This window comes from Hippopotamus amphibius, chromosome 14 (genome assembly GCF_030028045.1).
Source record: "Hippopotamus amphibius kiboko isolate mHipAmp2 chromosome 14, mHipAmp2.hap2, whole genome shotgun sequence".
NCBI classification, from domain to species: domain Eukaryota; kingdom Metazoa; phylum Chordata; class Mammalia; order Artiodactyla; family Hippopotamidae; genus Hippopotamus; species Hippopotamus amphibius.
Genome location: NC_080199.1, coordinates 72,006,354 through 72,020,130, shown reverse-complemented (window position 1 = coordinate 72,020,130; position 13,777 = coordinate 72,006,354). Strand labels below are relative to the sequence as shown.

At 41.3% G+C, this 13,777-nt stretch overlaps 1 protein-coding gene across 7 annotated transcripts in view; it reads left to right on the top strand.

Moving 5' to 3' along the window:
• The window catches only part of FRY (FRY microtubule binding protein), a 307,260-nt gene that overhangs the window by 105,013 nt on the left and 188,470 nt on the right, over positions 1–13,777 (top strand). The window lies entirely within an intron of this gene.

The following is a 13,777-nucleotide window of genomic DNA, read 5'->3' as shown; positions in this document are numbered from 1 at the left end:
GTGGTTTGATGCATTTAGAACAATGCTGCATCATAATAGGACTTACGTGAAATGCTTCATATTCTTATTGTTTGGTGTCTCTTGGGAATGTTATTGACCCTTGCTGTGTCACCACTGGACAGACCACTCCCAAGCTCTGGTAGCCATGCCAACTTCTAACTCATTGTCTTTCTCGTTCACAATATTTAAACTTAACTTTGCTAAGAGATTGGCAAAAACTCATGTTTTCTGTGAATTGGTAGATTTATCATCGCCTTTGATGATAAGCTTCTGGTGGGCGTGTTTCAAGTGAATTTCACAGTCATTGTACAGTTCCCTAACTATTTAAGAATTTAATAAAACCTAAAGTATTTTTTATTAAATGAGTTGGCATCTAAATAAATAAGCATATATGAACCAGGAATTTAATAAATATATTGATCTTGACAAAATCAAAAAATAACCAGACTATAAAGGATATCACTTATTCAGTTAGTTCCTTGACAAATGATAGTTTCTGTTGTATACCCTGCACTGGAAGTCCTTCCCTCACTATAGATGTTGCAAACATATCTTGTGTTATCATATATATATTAATAATGCATATGTTTCACATCTATATTATACGTATGTGTATGTAGATTATTATAGATATGTGTGTGTATGTATTTTATAGTAGAATGCATATTGTAATGTATATTTATTGATGTGTATTTTTTTTGCACAGTAACATGCTTTATTTTATTTATTTGTATTCACTTTTAATTGGGGTATAGTTGTTTTATAGCGTTGTGTTAGTTTCTACTATACAGCAAAGTGATGTAGAGTTCCCTGTGCTATACAGCAGGTTCTCATTAGTTCTCTGTTTTATACATAATAGTGTATATATGTCAATCCCAATCTCCCAATTCATCCCACCCCCCCATATGTATATTGTTTTATGATATATATTATATTAGCAAAGACATGTCCCCTCACCTCCCGCCCTGCATCATGTAGTCTCCAAGGAGATTCTGGAACAGCTAAAACTTAGGTTCGTGACCTTTAATGTTGAAATAGGACAGCGCCTGGCCCTGCTCTCTGGTGGCTGGCCCTGCACATCCAGCCCCATCTTCACTGTCCCTTCAGGTTGGGTCCCTGTGTCCTGTGCCCACTCATGCAGCTGCAAGAACTTCTGTTCTCTTGCCCTTGATTCTGACTTAAATATGGTGCTAATCAAATAGCTCAAGAATCTGGGTCTGTCCTTTTCGGTGAGTCTGAGTCTAATGTCCAGACATAGCTTGCAAACGACCACTGTTCCCACAGCCTCTAGAGCCTTCTTGGCCATGACGCACCGTGAGAAACACATTTTGCATTAGGAGCCAGAACACACGCATGTACGTATCTGTGGGCACAGACAGAGAATGGAAACAAAGGTTTCGTGAAACAGTGCTTTCCCTCACTCTACAGAGTGCCATCGCTCTGCTGTTCTTTCTTCTGTGGTTTTCTGTTCTATTTCATTGCAGCCATGGTCAGCACCTACTCAGCTGGTTTCACAACCCACAGTTGACAAACTCTGCTGCAAAGATTTCGTAAGCCAGGCATCCTCAACACACCATTAGTCCACTTCGCTCCTGAAAGGACATGCTGTCGTCCTTGATATAATATCCTCCTCCTGGGCATCTCGGTGCTTCATTTGTCAGCATCCTGCTAGGTGGCAGAAAGAGCTCTCCCAGTAGACTTGCTGCGAGTCTTGGGTTGAATGTAGAGATTCTAGGCTGGAGACCATTCATGAGCTTATGTATCTTAATGCTTCCTTCCTCCTTCATGCGAAAAATATTTACTGAGTTCTGGCTGTTAAGCTGGAAAGTGAGGATCCAAGAGGAATTACACAAATTCTTTGCCCTTGTTGCACTTAAGTGTCGTGGAGGAGACAGATAGAAAACAAATACAGAATATGTCGTATATCAAGAGGTGGCTGGCGCTTTGCAGGAGGGTAAAGCTGGGTGAGCGGGATGGAGGCTGTCAGCAAAAGGAAGTGCCAAGGAGTGTCTGGCCAGAAGAGCCTCTAATAAAACCAGAAGGAACTGAGCAAGTGAGCCACCATGAGGCATCCTTTTTCCCTCACTTCGCCCTCATTCTCTTCTGCCTCGAAGCTTCTCTGACTGTACCTATCATCAGCTATTTCTAGGTCTCAATGTTAACGTCACCACCCCAGACAGTCTTGCCCTGACCCCATCGGCACCGATATGTCTACCCTGTCTGTCTCTCGCTCTCGTAGAATTTTTTTTTCATTGGAGTATAGTTGATGTACAGTGCTTCGGGTGTACAGAAAAATGACTCAGTTATATATGTATATTCTTTTTCAGTCTTTTCCATTATAGGTTATTACAACATATTGAATGCAGTTCCCTGTGCTGTAAAGTAGGTCCTTGTTTATTTCACATACAGTAGTGTGTATCTGTTAATCCCAAATTCCTAATTTATCCCTCCCCCCTTTCCCCTTGGTAACCATACATTCGTTTTCTATGTCGGTGACTCTTTCCCCCGTTTCTCTTTCCAGCAGCCCTGGTAGCACTTCCATTTGTGATTATCTTTCTGGGTGTGTTTGTTATGTGACGCCTGTCTCTCCACGTACCATCCGCTGTATGAGGACAGGAGAGATACCTGCTTTTCCTCTGCAGCTGGCACAATGCTTGAAGCAGAGTGGGCCTTGGGGAATATTTGATGACCGAATCAATGAACAGATTAGTGACCACTCTCCTAAATTCATGTGCTCTTCCATTGTCCCATCAGCCTGACACTGACTTGTGGCATCTTGTGACCAAATGTACTAAATTTAAAAAATCTTTTACGTGGTCAGTTTATCTTTGTTTTCTTCAAAGCAGAGCCCCTTGTACGTATGAAGGACTCATGAACATTTGTTTCATAGCAAATGGATTAACTGATCTCACTTATAGTATTTTCAGACAAAAAAATATTTCTGAAATATCGTAACATAGGGATGAAAAGGACATCTAGGTAAATGACATCCCACCTGTATTCACCCTGCTGTGTGTTGTAAGTGTAAGTGCTCCAAGCTACGCACCATTCAGTTCAACATAATTAACGTGAGAGGATGTGGATGGATTTGAAATCTTAGTGATCATCCTAACTTATGTGATCAAACCTAGATTATAGTTGGTGTTCAGTTTCCTTATATAATTTTTTTTTAAATTGAGGTTCTAAGATAACATTCCTTCATTATTGCCACTATAAGGCAATAATGGAAACTTTTTACAAACAAGCCTTTTCTTTCAAAAAATGTTTTATTATGAAAATTTTTCAAACGAACACAAAAGGAGGAAGAATAGTTCAATATACAACACATTGCCATCACTCAGATTTAACAGTTATCAAGAGTTAGTCCAATTTACTTCATTTATACCTTTTTTCTCTGAAAGTATTTTGAATCAAATATAGGCCTCATTTCATTGACCTCCATATAATCAGCATACAGTCTAGAAAATACAGATATTTTCTTACCTACCCACAATGCTATTATCATTCCTCACAAGATTAATCACAATTCTTTGATTTTACGTAATATCCAGTTCATATTCAAATTGCTTTGTCATTTTTTAAAAAATGTCTTCTAACAGTTGGTTTGCTCAAGTCACGTTTCAAAGAAGGTCTGCACATTATATTTGAGTGTTCCATCTCCTAAGTCTCCTTTAATCATCCTATTTTTATCTCTTCCATTGATTTGTAGACACTAGTACACTTTTCTTATAAAATAGACCTAATTCTAGATTACTTCTTTTGCCTCCTTAGGGTGACCTTTAACTTGTTCCCATATCCCCATTGTTTCTTGTAAATGGTTGTTGGCTCTACTGAAAACTTGATGAGCGTGGACGTAGGGCAAGATACAATTCCCTCTCTGCCGTGCTGCTAAGGTCATTTCTGTTCTAGTGCTAGGAGACCGGGAACCACTCTGCTATTCCCAGGGATACATAGCTGACCGTTTTCAATACTTGGGTTCAAGAACTCTGACCAATATCCTGCCACTGGGAGGGAATTTTGAGAAAGCATCTTGAGTCAGTATTCTAAAAAAATGTTTTAAACACCGTAATCATTGTAACATCTCACCAGGAAGCATATCTTGCATGATTTCCTTACTGGAAAATCATGATGTGACAGGATTTCAGATTGTCTCTGGAAGATGTAGGATTTTCTTTTCTGTTTTGATGGGCGCCCTATCCAGATTCCCACCTTCATTATTTTTCTCAGGGTGGGTACAGTGGTCTTTAATTTGTGTTGTCCCTCAAACAGCCCTTTTTAGCCCATCCTCCACAACAATATCGATCAACATTCCTCCCAGAAACCTGCTAGCTCCAAATAAAATCCAAACTCATTGGCTTGTCATCCAAGACCTTAATGAGAATTAAAGACCTACTAATAAGAATTAAAGACCTACATTTTTATATGACTTAGGAGCTCAAGTTTTTCATATATATACGTGTTCAGTTATTTCATTCACACAAAGACTGTACTGTGGAGTCAGATGGGTTCAGTTCAGCTAAGTAAGCGCAGTTGTTTATTACGTCAGGCATGTGTGCTGTGAGGGGGATGCGTGGTGAGAGGCAAGGGGAGGAGGGGATGCGGAGAGACCCTCAGCAGACGCCTTCAGGTGTCCACCATGCTGGACCTCGCCTGGGCTGCGCTGGTCTCATCTCTACCTGTCAGAGCCCCACCTGTCCCTTAAGCCTGGGGTCAGATGCCATCTATGACACAAAGTCTGGCCAATCAGTGGCCGGGAGCAGAGGTGATGCCTCTGTCCTTCTAGGCCTAACACAGGATTTTGTGAAAGGCAGACTCTCAGGACGTAATGTTTCTGAAAAAATATTGACACAAGTCCTGAGAGTACAGCTAGGCCTAAAGTCAGGTTTCCTCTTATGTCCACCTGTAGTGTAGGGAGTGGCCTGTCTCAGAAAGGTGGGTGGGAACTGGAGGAGAACTGAAAGGGTCAGGATTATTTGTCAAGCTTTTCTCTAGAGAGAAAGACAGTAGAATCTCACTAATTCATATTAATTCAAGGGAAGGCAAGGGTTGGCTCTGAAGTGTCTGAATTGTGAGAATTTTGAATAAGTGGTGTTATGCATTGTCAGTGCATATTTTTATGCAGTCGTAGGACGCTGGAGCTGGAAAGGACAACAAGACCTGGCCTCTTTAAGAAGGACAGGTAAGGAAAGTGAAGCCCAGTTTGTACAGGTTCCTCCCCCAAGGTCACACCGAGCTGGGCTAGGACTCAGACCCTGGACTCTCCATTCAGTGCTCCTCCTCTGTTTTGCCTACAAAGGATTGACTTAGTTGGAGTTCATGAAGCAGATCGGTTTTGCTATAGGAAAAAGGAATGAAAAACACTTCTAAAAAACACAATATAGAAACAAAGAGAAAAAATAGTCATGATAATAGAAATTTGCATTTTCAAAAAAAAACCCACTTCTATTAATTGTATTAATTGGTCCCCTTTGCTTTCCTCAGATATCTCAGAATATTGTCCCCAGGCCAGCAGCATTGGCATAACCTGGAAACTGATTAGAAATGCAAATTATCAAGCCCCACCCCAGAGCCCCTGAGTTGGGGTGGGGATGGGGCACAGCCTTCCAGGTGAATCTGATATGCAAAGTTTCTGAGCACCTCTGCTTCACATCGAAAGGCAGCACATCTTTTTTCAAAGCTAACATAAAAGAATGCAAGGCCGTGTCCAATGTATCACCAATTTTGAATTAAGGAATTTCAAATTAATGAGATTTTACTGAATAAAATAAGCCAGAAGAGGAAGAAAATAGAAAGGAGGAGGAAATGCAAGGAGGAGGAGGAGGAGAGGATGGCCAGGACCCCGCCTGAATGAGAGCAGTTTGTCAGCTCTGTCGGGGAGAAGAAGGAAGTTGAAATTCAGGATTATCCTGCCTCTAGCAGGTCATATGATCTCCTTTCGGTGCGAAAGGACCTTGAAATGTCAATGTAACCTCATCTTCCTTTGCTCACAGATCTTGGCAAACATTCTTTCAGGCTCTGATGACAGTGCTTACTTTGAAAATCAGGGGAAAGTCCATGTAATTGCATCTTAGCAGATGACAGACATTTATAAAGGAAGTTACTGAAGTGTTACTGTCATTTCTCTAAGATAAAATACTGGAAGGCAAAGGGAGAGAGAAAGAAAACACGGCAGTGACTTGATGCTTACTCTGTCTTTACTGAACTACTTCACTCCCTCCAAGGTATTCTGTCTTTGGGAGACCAAAGACAAAGACAGTTTTGAGAGGCTGCAGATTGAAGCAAACCCAGAGAACTGTGCCTTCAAGTTCACTTGCTGCTTCTTAGGATAACAACCAGGTAAAAGTTATATCATCAGGAAAGAATAGTCTCTAGACCTTTTTAAGGTGTGTCGTTAATCAGATTTCATGGGTCCTCAATTCTTGATACTTTTTTGTACTCCCAGCCTTTCTCAGCCTCCTTTAATGGCTAAAAGATGCATTCAAGGACAAGAAGGCGGACAACTTGGCAGGGGACCCATCGCTGGAGGTTGTATGAGTCTTCCTAGAAAATAACCACCTATGCTAATCTATAGGAAGCCTCATTCTCCAAATTACAACATTTATATTTTATCTTGTCATCCCTTGAAGTCTCCAGACTAGTTTATGCCAGGGTGAAAGACCCTGCGGGTAAAGGGACTTATTTTATTTAGTATTCGTCACAAGCAACTGGTTTGGTTTAAAAGACAGGATAATAGGGAATGCTTACAAGACATGTTTGTCAAGTAGACATAGGTTCAGATCCCGAGACAAACTGCTTTGTGACCTTGGGCAAATCACCTAACCTCTCTGAACCTACATGGTCTTATCAGTAAAAGGGACATTGACCTTCTAGGATTGTTTTGGAGGATTAAAGACATTAATTATCCTAGAGATATCTTGTGAACTCTGAAACTTAAAGGAACACAATTTGAGAACTATAGAATTGAGAGCTAAATAGTGTAAAAGAAAGCAGGAATGTATTTAGTCAGTAAAATTGGGAGGAACATTTCACATTATTAGAACTTTATGAAAATAAGCAGAACTTAACCTGTCATTGAATATATTTTTCTTCCAAGGCAAAAATTATTTCTGAGTATTTTTGCCTAGTAGTCTTTTCTTGACCTACTTTGAAATATATAATATTACTTAGGAATCTTCCATCTCTTAAGAAATGTTTTTCTGTTGCTCAAGCTAAATGTTTCTTCTTATTCCAGCATTTTCCACTTCTTAATAATACTCTTCAGAGAAAAATAATTCATCCGATCATACTTGGAGGGTTTTTTTTCTTTTCATCCTAATTTACTTTCCATGACCTTCAGGGTTTCTGGCCATTTTGAGTATTTGCAGTCCCTTTAAAATGCCATTTCTTAAGCACCCTCATAAATGCATTAGTGGACAATTTGTTATTGTTCTATACACAGTGTGACACGTTCTCACAGTGGCTGCGTCATCCTTGGTTTGTTATGTTTTATGAAATGTTCCTATAATCCCGGTAAACAAAATAAGTCTTACAGGAAAGGAGGGATTGGAGGTGGGGGAAGTATGGCCCTAAAGAAAGACCCAGTTCTTGATTACGAGAGGGGTTTGTTTGCCCTCCAAACCTACAAAATGAACGGGGCATTGAGAACCAGCAGAAAGAATAACTTACATTCAACTGCAAACAAAGAGATCTCATCAATTTACTCCTATGTTGAAAGATCGGGTTACGTAGCTCTCTAGAAAGTAGAGTTGTTTAAATGGACCTCCTTTTCTAGAAGGCGTACCTGCTTTGAACAGTTACTACATACTACTCAGGATACTTTGAAATAAAAAATGGTTTAGAGTGTGATTACAGTAATGGAAACATCAGAAAAAGCATTGAGTGTTTTGAAAAGCTGGCTCTTCGCTTGTCTGTCTTTGTAAGCTGCTAAAGAGCCAGCAGAGATGGCCCCTATTCTGAGTCCTGTACTTTGTGAAGGAGGCGAAGAAGCAGTGTGTCCGGTCAGCATTTTGATTCATGTCCTTTATAGGCTGGTTAAAATTCTCACTTCCAATCGAACTGATACAGATACAGGTAGGCCATAGGGATGGATCAGAAAAGCAGACCCTGCCTGAGTCAAGTGCTCTGGGTTTCCTTGGATACCAAGAATGCCTGTGTTTTTCATCCCTCTCCACAACAGTTCAAGACTAACATCTGAGTGCCTTTGGGCAGATAGACCAGAGGAGGTCCTTCTGTCCACTCACTCAATTTAATATTCCCTTTGTCTTTTAGAACGCATTGCAGTCTAACACATGGTGCGTGTGTGTGTGTATGTGTACACACACACACGCACACACACACACGAAATTGCTGACTCTATGACCCTGCCTCAGTGAACTGTAAACTCCATGAGGGCAGGACCCATCTATTGTGTTCATTTGCTATCTTCCCAGTGCCTAGAACAGAACCTGAAAACTTGGCCCTCGTTCGTTAAATATTGGTTGAAGTGAATGGGTGAATGAACGAATAAACGGTAGACTGTAATGAGTGATGGGATTAACTTCTCTGAAAATCTGAGAAAACCAGTTGCTTTCTTGTAACATAGATGGCCACTTCCAGCCTCTGGGGCATTTACATGAGGAAACTCGGGATAGCCTTTCCTTTCCTTTAGTGTCACAATAGAAATGTAGCTGAACTATGAGTTTGGGGGTGTTTGTGTTGGTGTTGCAGTTAGGAGGTTAGTAATTCCTGGAAATGCTAGTAACTCAGGGAAATTGTACTGAAGACTTTAGCCTGCTAAGAGCGGTCGAGCTAAAAATTAAAGTATTAGTCAGTGAAATTAGGGGAAAACAAGTCACGTTCAAAAGATCGTCACTTGCAGTTAGAAACAGATCTAATAAAGAAGTAACGAATGGACTGCAAAACCTAAGACAGATTTCTTAGAGATTGAGGAATGGACCCTGCTTGATAAAAGAAATAGACACCCAGTAAAAGGGGAAAAACACCTCCTGAAACCATCTAGCAGAACCAACCTGAAACAGAATTTATAATAAAAGTAATAAAATAGCATCAACAAAGCCCATTTAAGACAAAAGAAGAATTAGAACATGTTTAATCTGAGATTAAAATGTAAATGGGAAAATAGCAAATTTCAAAAAGATTCAGTAGAGACCTGATTAATATCTGAAAGTGATGCTCTTCTTCTCAACCCCACCTCAGCTCCCCACCTGCCCCCAGGAGCACTGGTTTTAGTGACTTTCTAGGGACATTTCATTTGTGTGAAAATAGGAAGATGAGATGGAAAGGAGAAGAAAAGGAGAGAGGATAAAGGCAGATGGAGTTGAAGCTTAAAAACCCATCACATACAAGAAATTTAAATGGGAAAAGTGTTTACTTCAGGTTAAATAGCCAACAGGTTAAATAGTTCCTTCAACTTGTATTTAGGTGGGGAAGAGGAGGTAAAGACCTGTTAGGACCCTTCATCCTAAAGGATCCACATTTTCAGAGGCCTGACGGTAAGAAGATGCTGACCCATCCGGAGCAGCTGGGTGGGAGTGTCCAGCAGAGCCCAGTGGAGGGCAGGGGCCAGACCCAGCCAGTGGAGGAGAGGGTAGAGACCGGACCCTGAAGTGTGAATGGGCTTGGTTGCCCGCCTGGTTAGAAAGCAGAGAAAGCAGTAGAGAGGAATAGATTCAAACTGTAGGGTTGTACATCCCTCAGTATCCATGGGGCACTAGTTCCAGGAGTCCCACAGATTCCAAAATCTGTCCTTATATAAAACGGCATAGTATTTGCATGTAACCCATGCACCTCCTCCTGTATACTTTAATTCAGCTCTAGATTACTTATAATACCTAATACAATGTACATGCCTTGTAAAGAGTTGTAAGTACAATCAATGTAAATAGTATGTAAATAGTTGCCAGCCTGTGGCAAACTCAGATTTTGCCTTTTGAAACTTTCTGGAATTTTTTTCCTTAACATTTTCCATCCAGCGTTGATTGAATCCACAAATGTGGAAGCAGAGGCGACAGAGGGCAGACTGTAACTGCCCATTTGCAGAGCTGGAAAATCGGGCCTAAGTGTGGCTGTTATTGAATGGGTGGTTGGTTTTATGTTTCAATGAAAAATAAGTTTAAGTTAAAAATCATTATTTGTAGAGACGTGGATGGAGCTAGAGACTGTCATACCGAGTGAAGTAAGTCAGAAAGAGAAAAACAAAGATCATACAGTAAGGCGTGTGGAATCTGAAAAAATTGGTGTAGGCTATCTTGATTACAAAGCAGAAATAGAGACACAGACATAGAGAACAAAGGTATGGCTACCAAGGGGGAAGGAGGGATAGGATGAACTGGGAGATTGGGATTGACATATGTATACCATTGATACTATGTATAAAGTAGTATCTCATGAGAACCTACTGTACAGCACAGGGAACTCTACTCAGTGCTCTGTGGTGACCTAAACGGGAAGGAAATCCAAAAAAGAGAGGAGATATATATATATATATATATATATGTATAGCTGATTCACTTTGCTGTGTAGTAGAAACTAACACAACATTGTAAAGCAACTATATGTCAATTTTAAAACAATCACACCTATGAAGAAATAGATTTAATTCTTGAGAGCCAAGTTTACCCCTTAATACACCAGAACTTTTTTAGTGTTTTCCTTTTGAAATGGAAATGTTTTGGAAATTTATATCATTCTTTTCCCCCACCTTCTCAAATACGGGACTAAACGTTAAACTTATTCTAACCTTTCCATGGACTCAGGGTTATCATCACGGATGCTAACTGTAACTGTGACAACCTGCAGGATAGCGATATCCTTGCCCCCAAGCCTGTGGGCATGTCGTAGTCTGTGGCCCTGTACTAAATGGCTTCAGGCAACTGCGTTTTTAAGTTCTGGTGGCTTTTGAGAGTTGTGCGGTTTTTTCCTTCTTTTGCTGTTAGTGTTTCTATCCATAGATGTTGTACCTTTTCCCTTGTAATTTTTTTTTTTTAAATTTTTTAAGAACTTTTATTGAGATGCAATTGACATACAATAAACTGCACATATTTAAAGTGTACAATTTGATTTTTTTTCTTATTAGTAATATATATATGGCAATCCCAATCTCCCAATTCATGCCACCCCAACCCACGCCAACCCACCCCCACCTTGTAATTTTCTGTTTCCAGACTATCATGAACTTGTTTATTTATTGGCTGCACTGGGTCTTCATTGCTGCACACAGGCTTTCTCTACTTGTTGCAAGTGGGGGCTACTCTTCATTGTGGTGCACGGGCTCCTCATTATGGTGGCTTCTCTTGTTGCAGAGCACAGGCTTCAGTAGTTGTGGCACATGGGCTCAATAGTTGTGGCTCATGGGCTCTAGAGCACAGGCTCAGTAGTTGTGCACGGGCTTAGCTGCTCCGCGGCATGTGGGATCTTCCTAGCCCAGGGCTCAAACCCGTGTCCCCTGCTTTGGCAGGTGGATTGTTAACCACTGCACTACCTAGGAAGTCCCAGACTATCGTGAATTCAGAAACTAGACAATTGATCTTAATTATGTGTAGATTAAGAGCAAACAAGTGCTGAGGGAGGGTGTAACATTTTTTCCCAGCGGTAGTGGTCTAATGTTTCATATGAACTGTGCAACTCAGTTTCAACTACCAGGAACATGTGTTTTCTACTTCTCAACTATATTGTTACCGAGTAAATGAGTTACTGAAAGGTGCCATGTCAGAGGTTTACTTCTGAAAATTATCTTAACAAAAACCTAGGATTTATTATGAATTAATTATGGTAAGATGTAGAGGGGTTACTAAAATGTGGAAGTGGATCTAGTTCAAAGACACTTACCCTGGTAACTCTCACTGCATCTCTGTCTGCCCAGCTGATCCGTTTGCAGCCAGAATGACAGACACCCTCTCCTTGAATCACTTTCAGCTCTGGCACAGAGCTCTGCTGGGCTTGGATAGTTCCAGCTCGCTAAGGCTGTGCACACAGACTTTTGTACGCACAAGGATGTCTGGCTTTGAAGTATAGGCGGATACCGTTTTTTATGATAGTAGTGAATTGGTACTTTGGCCTTTTAAATGAAAGAGTTGTCTGGGAGACATTCTTGTCTCTGCATTTCAGCCTTTCAGGTTCAAAATGCAGCTTTGCAGGAGGACTGCCCAGAGGTCACTGTTAGGAAAATTTTCTCACTGTAGTTAGGACTTTTCAGAGCCTTATGATTGTGGATCTGGTCTTGCAACTGTCTGTCCCATCCACCTGATTATTGTTCCATCAATCCTGTCTTCTAGAAATGGATTAAATCCTGTGGAAAACTAAAGGGAATAAAAAGTCCTCCACTTAGACTTCTTTGCTTTTTATCTCAGTCTCAGCCTGTGGCACAGAGCCCTGAATACGCTAGAGTACTGTCTCATGGAGATCCCACATCCTTCTGTGGGTTGGACTTGGGAGGCTCTCTGCTTCCACCAGGTGCTTGCACTTAGAGTAGGAGGCAACGCAGAGGAATGGCCAGGACTTCATCTGCATCACCGGATTGTTTTAATATGTTCTTTCGAGTTAATTGTACCTTTTAGTAAGCTGCGAGGAGTGCCGTTTACTGATGACTCTTCGTTGCAAACGCTTCACCCTGTTCCTTTAAAGACTCTGACCACTGATTCTTCTCATAGAGTTCCCTCCTTATGAATCGCTTCAAGATGTACAGAAATAAAGTATTGATAAGAGGTAACGTTAGTTAAGGAGGTTTGTTAAGTATTATATGTGTGACGAGCTCTGCGTTAGATCTGGGAGGCTACAGTCTCGCTAGGGGACACAGAGGAGAACATGGGTCCGTTAGAGGGCCAACCCTCAGCAGAATTGTGTGACCAACTGATCATGATTTCACCTGTCAACTCTGTCCAGCACTTTCCTTAGGTCACGCAAGATGCACAAGGAGAAAGAGCGTGAGTTAAATGTTGAAACCTTGTAATACAAACTGACGGGTGAGGATTGGCCTGGTGGAGCAGGTTTTATGGAGATGAGACTAGGAGTGGTTCTGAAAGGCCAGGAGGATTAGATGAGCAGAGACGAGTGGGAAGCAGCAGCTGGAGGGACAGCAGGAAGGCGCAGGTGTGAACGGTGTGCTCCTGGGCCAGCCGGGGCATCAGCACGACTTGGGTGCAGTCAAAACCAGGCTGTGTGTTTGAGGCTTGATGATGAGAATTGAGAGCCACACGACATGCTGAGCAGAAAAGTGGTGGAATTAAGCTGAAGGAAGATGAGTTTGGTGTGTGAAGCAAGTGAACGTCAGCCAGCAGTGGGGCTGCCGTACTAACCTGGCCGTAGGTTTCCAAGGGCTAGACTAGGACAGAGCTAGTGAGAGTGGAGAAATGAGAAGGTGGAATCACATACAACCGCTTTTATTTTATTTTTGTAACGTGAGAGGCTACATTCGTAAGGGTTAGTGGTAGCTGAGATATGGGAAGACCCTCCCGATGTAAGGGAGCCCCCCACTGTATGGCAGGTTAAATAGAGAGGAGGGGACGTTCGGAAAGTAGGAAAGATGACGGAGAATCGCCATGACGTGAGGACATGTTGGTAGTTCCATAAAATCAATAAAATTTTTGCCTGGCTTCCTCAGAATTTGGCGTTTAAGATAGAAAGAAGGTTAAGAGAAGCTTTGAGTGAGTTTGTAGTTTTGAGACGAGTGTTCGGCTTTCATGGAGAACTTTTTCCTTCCTTCGTTATTGATGACATACCACCGTTCTCCTGACAGCCAAACCAGTGTCCAAACTGGAAATCTGCTTTTTTTCTTTATTCC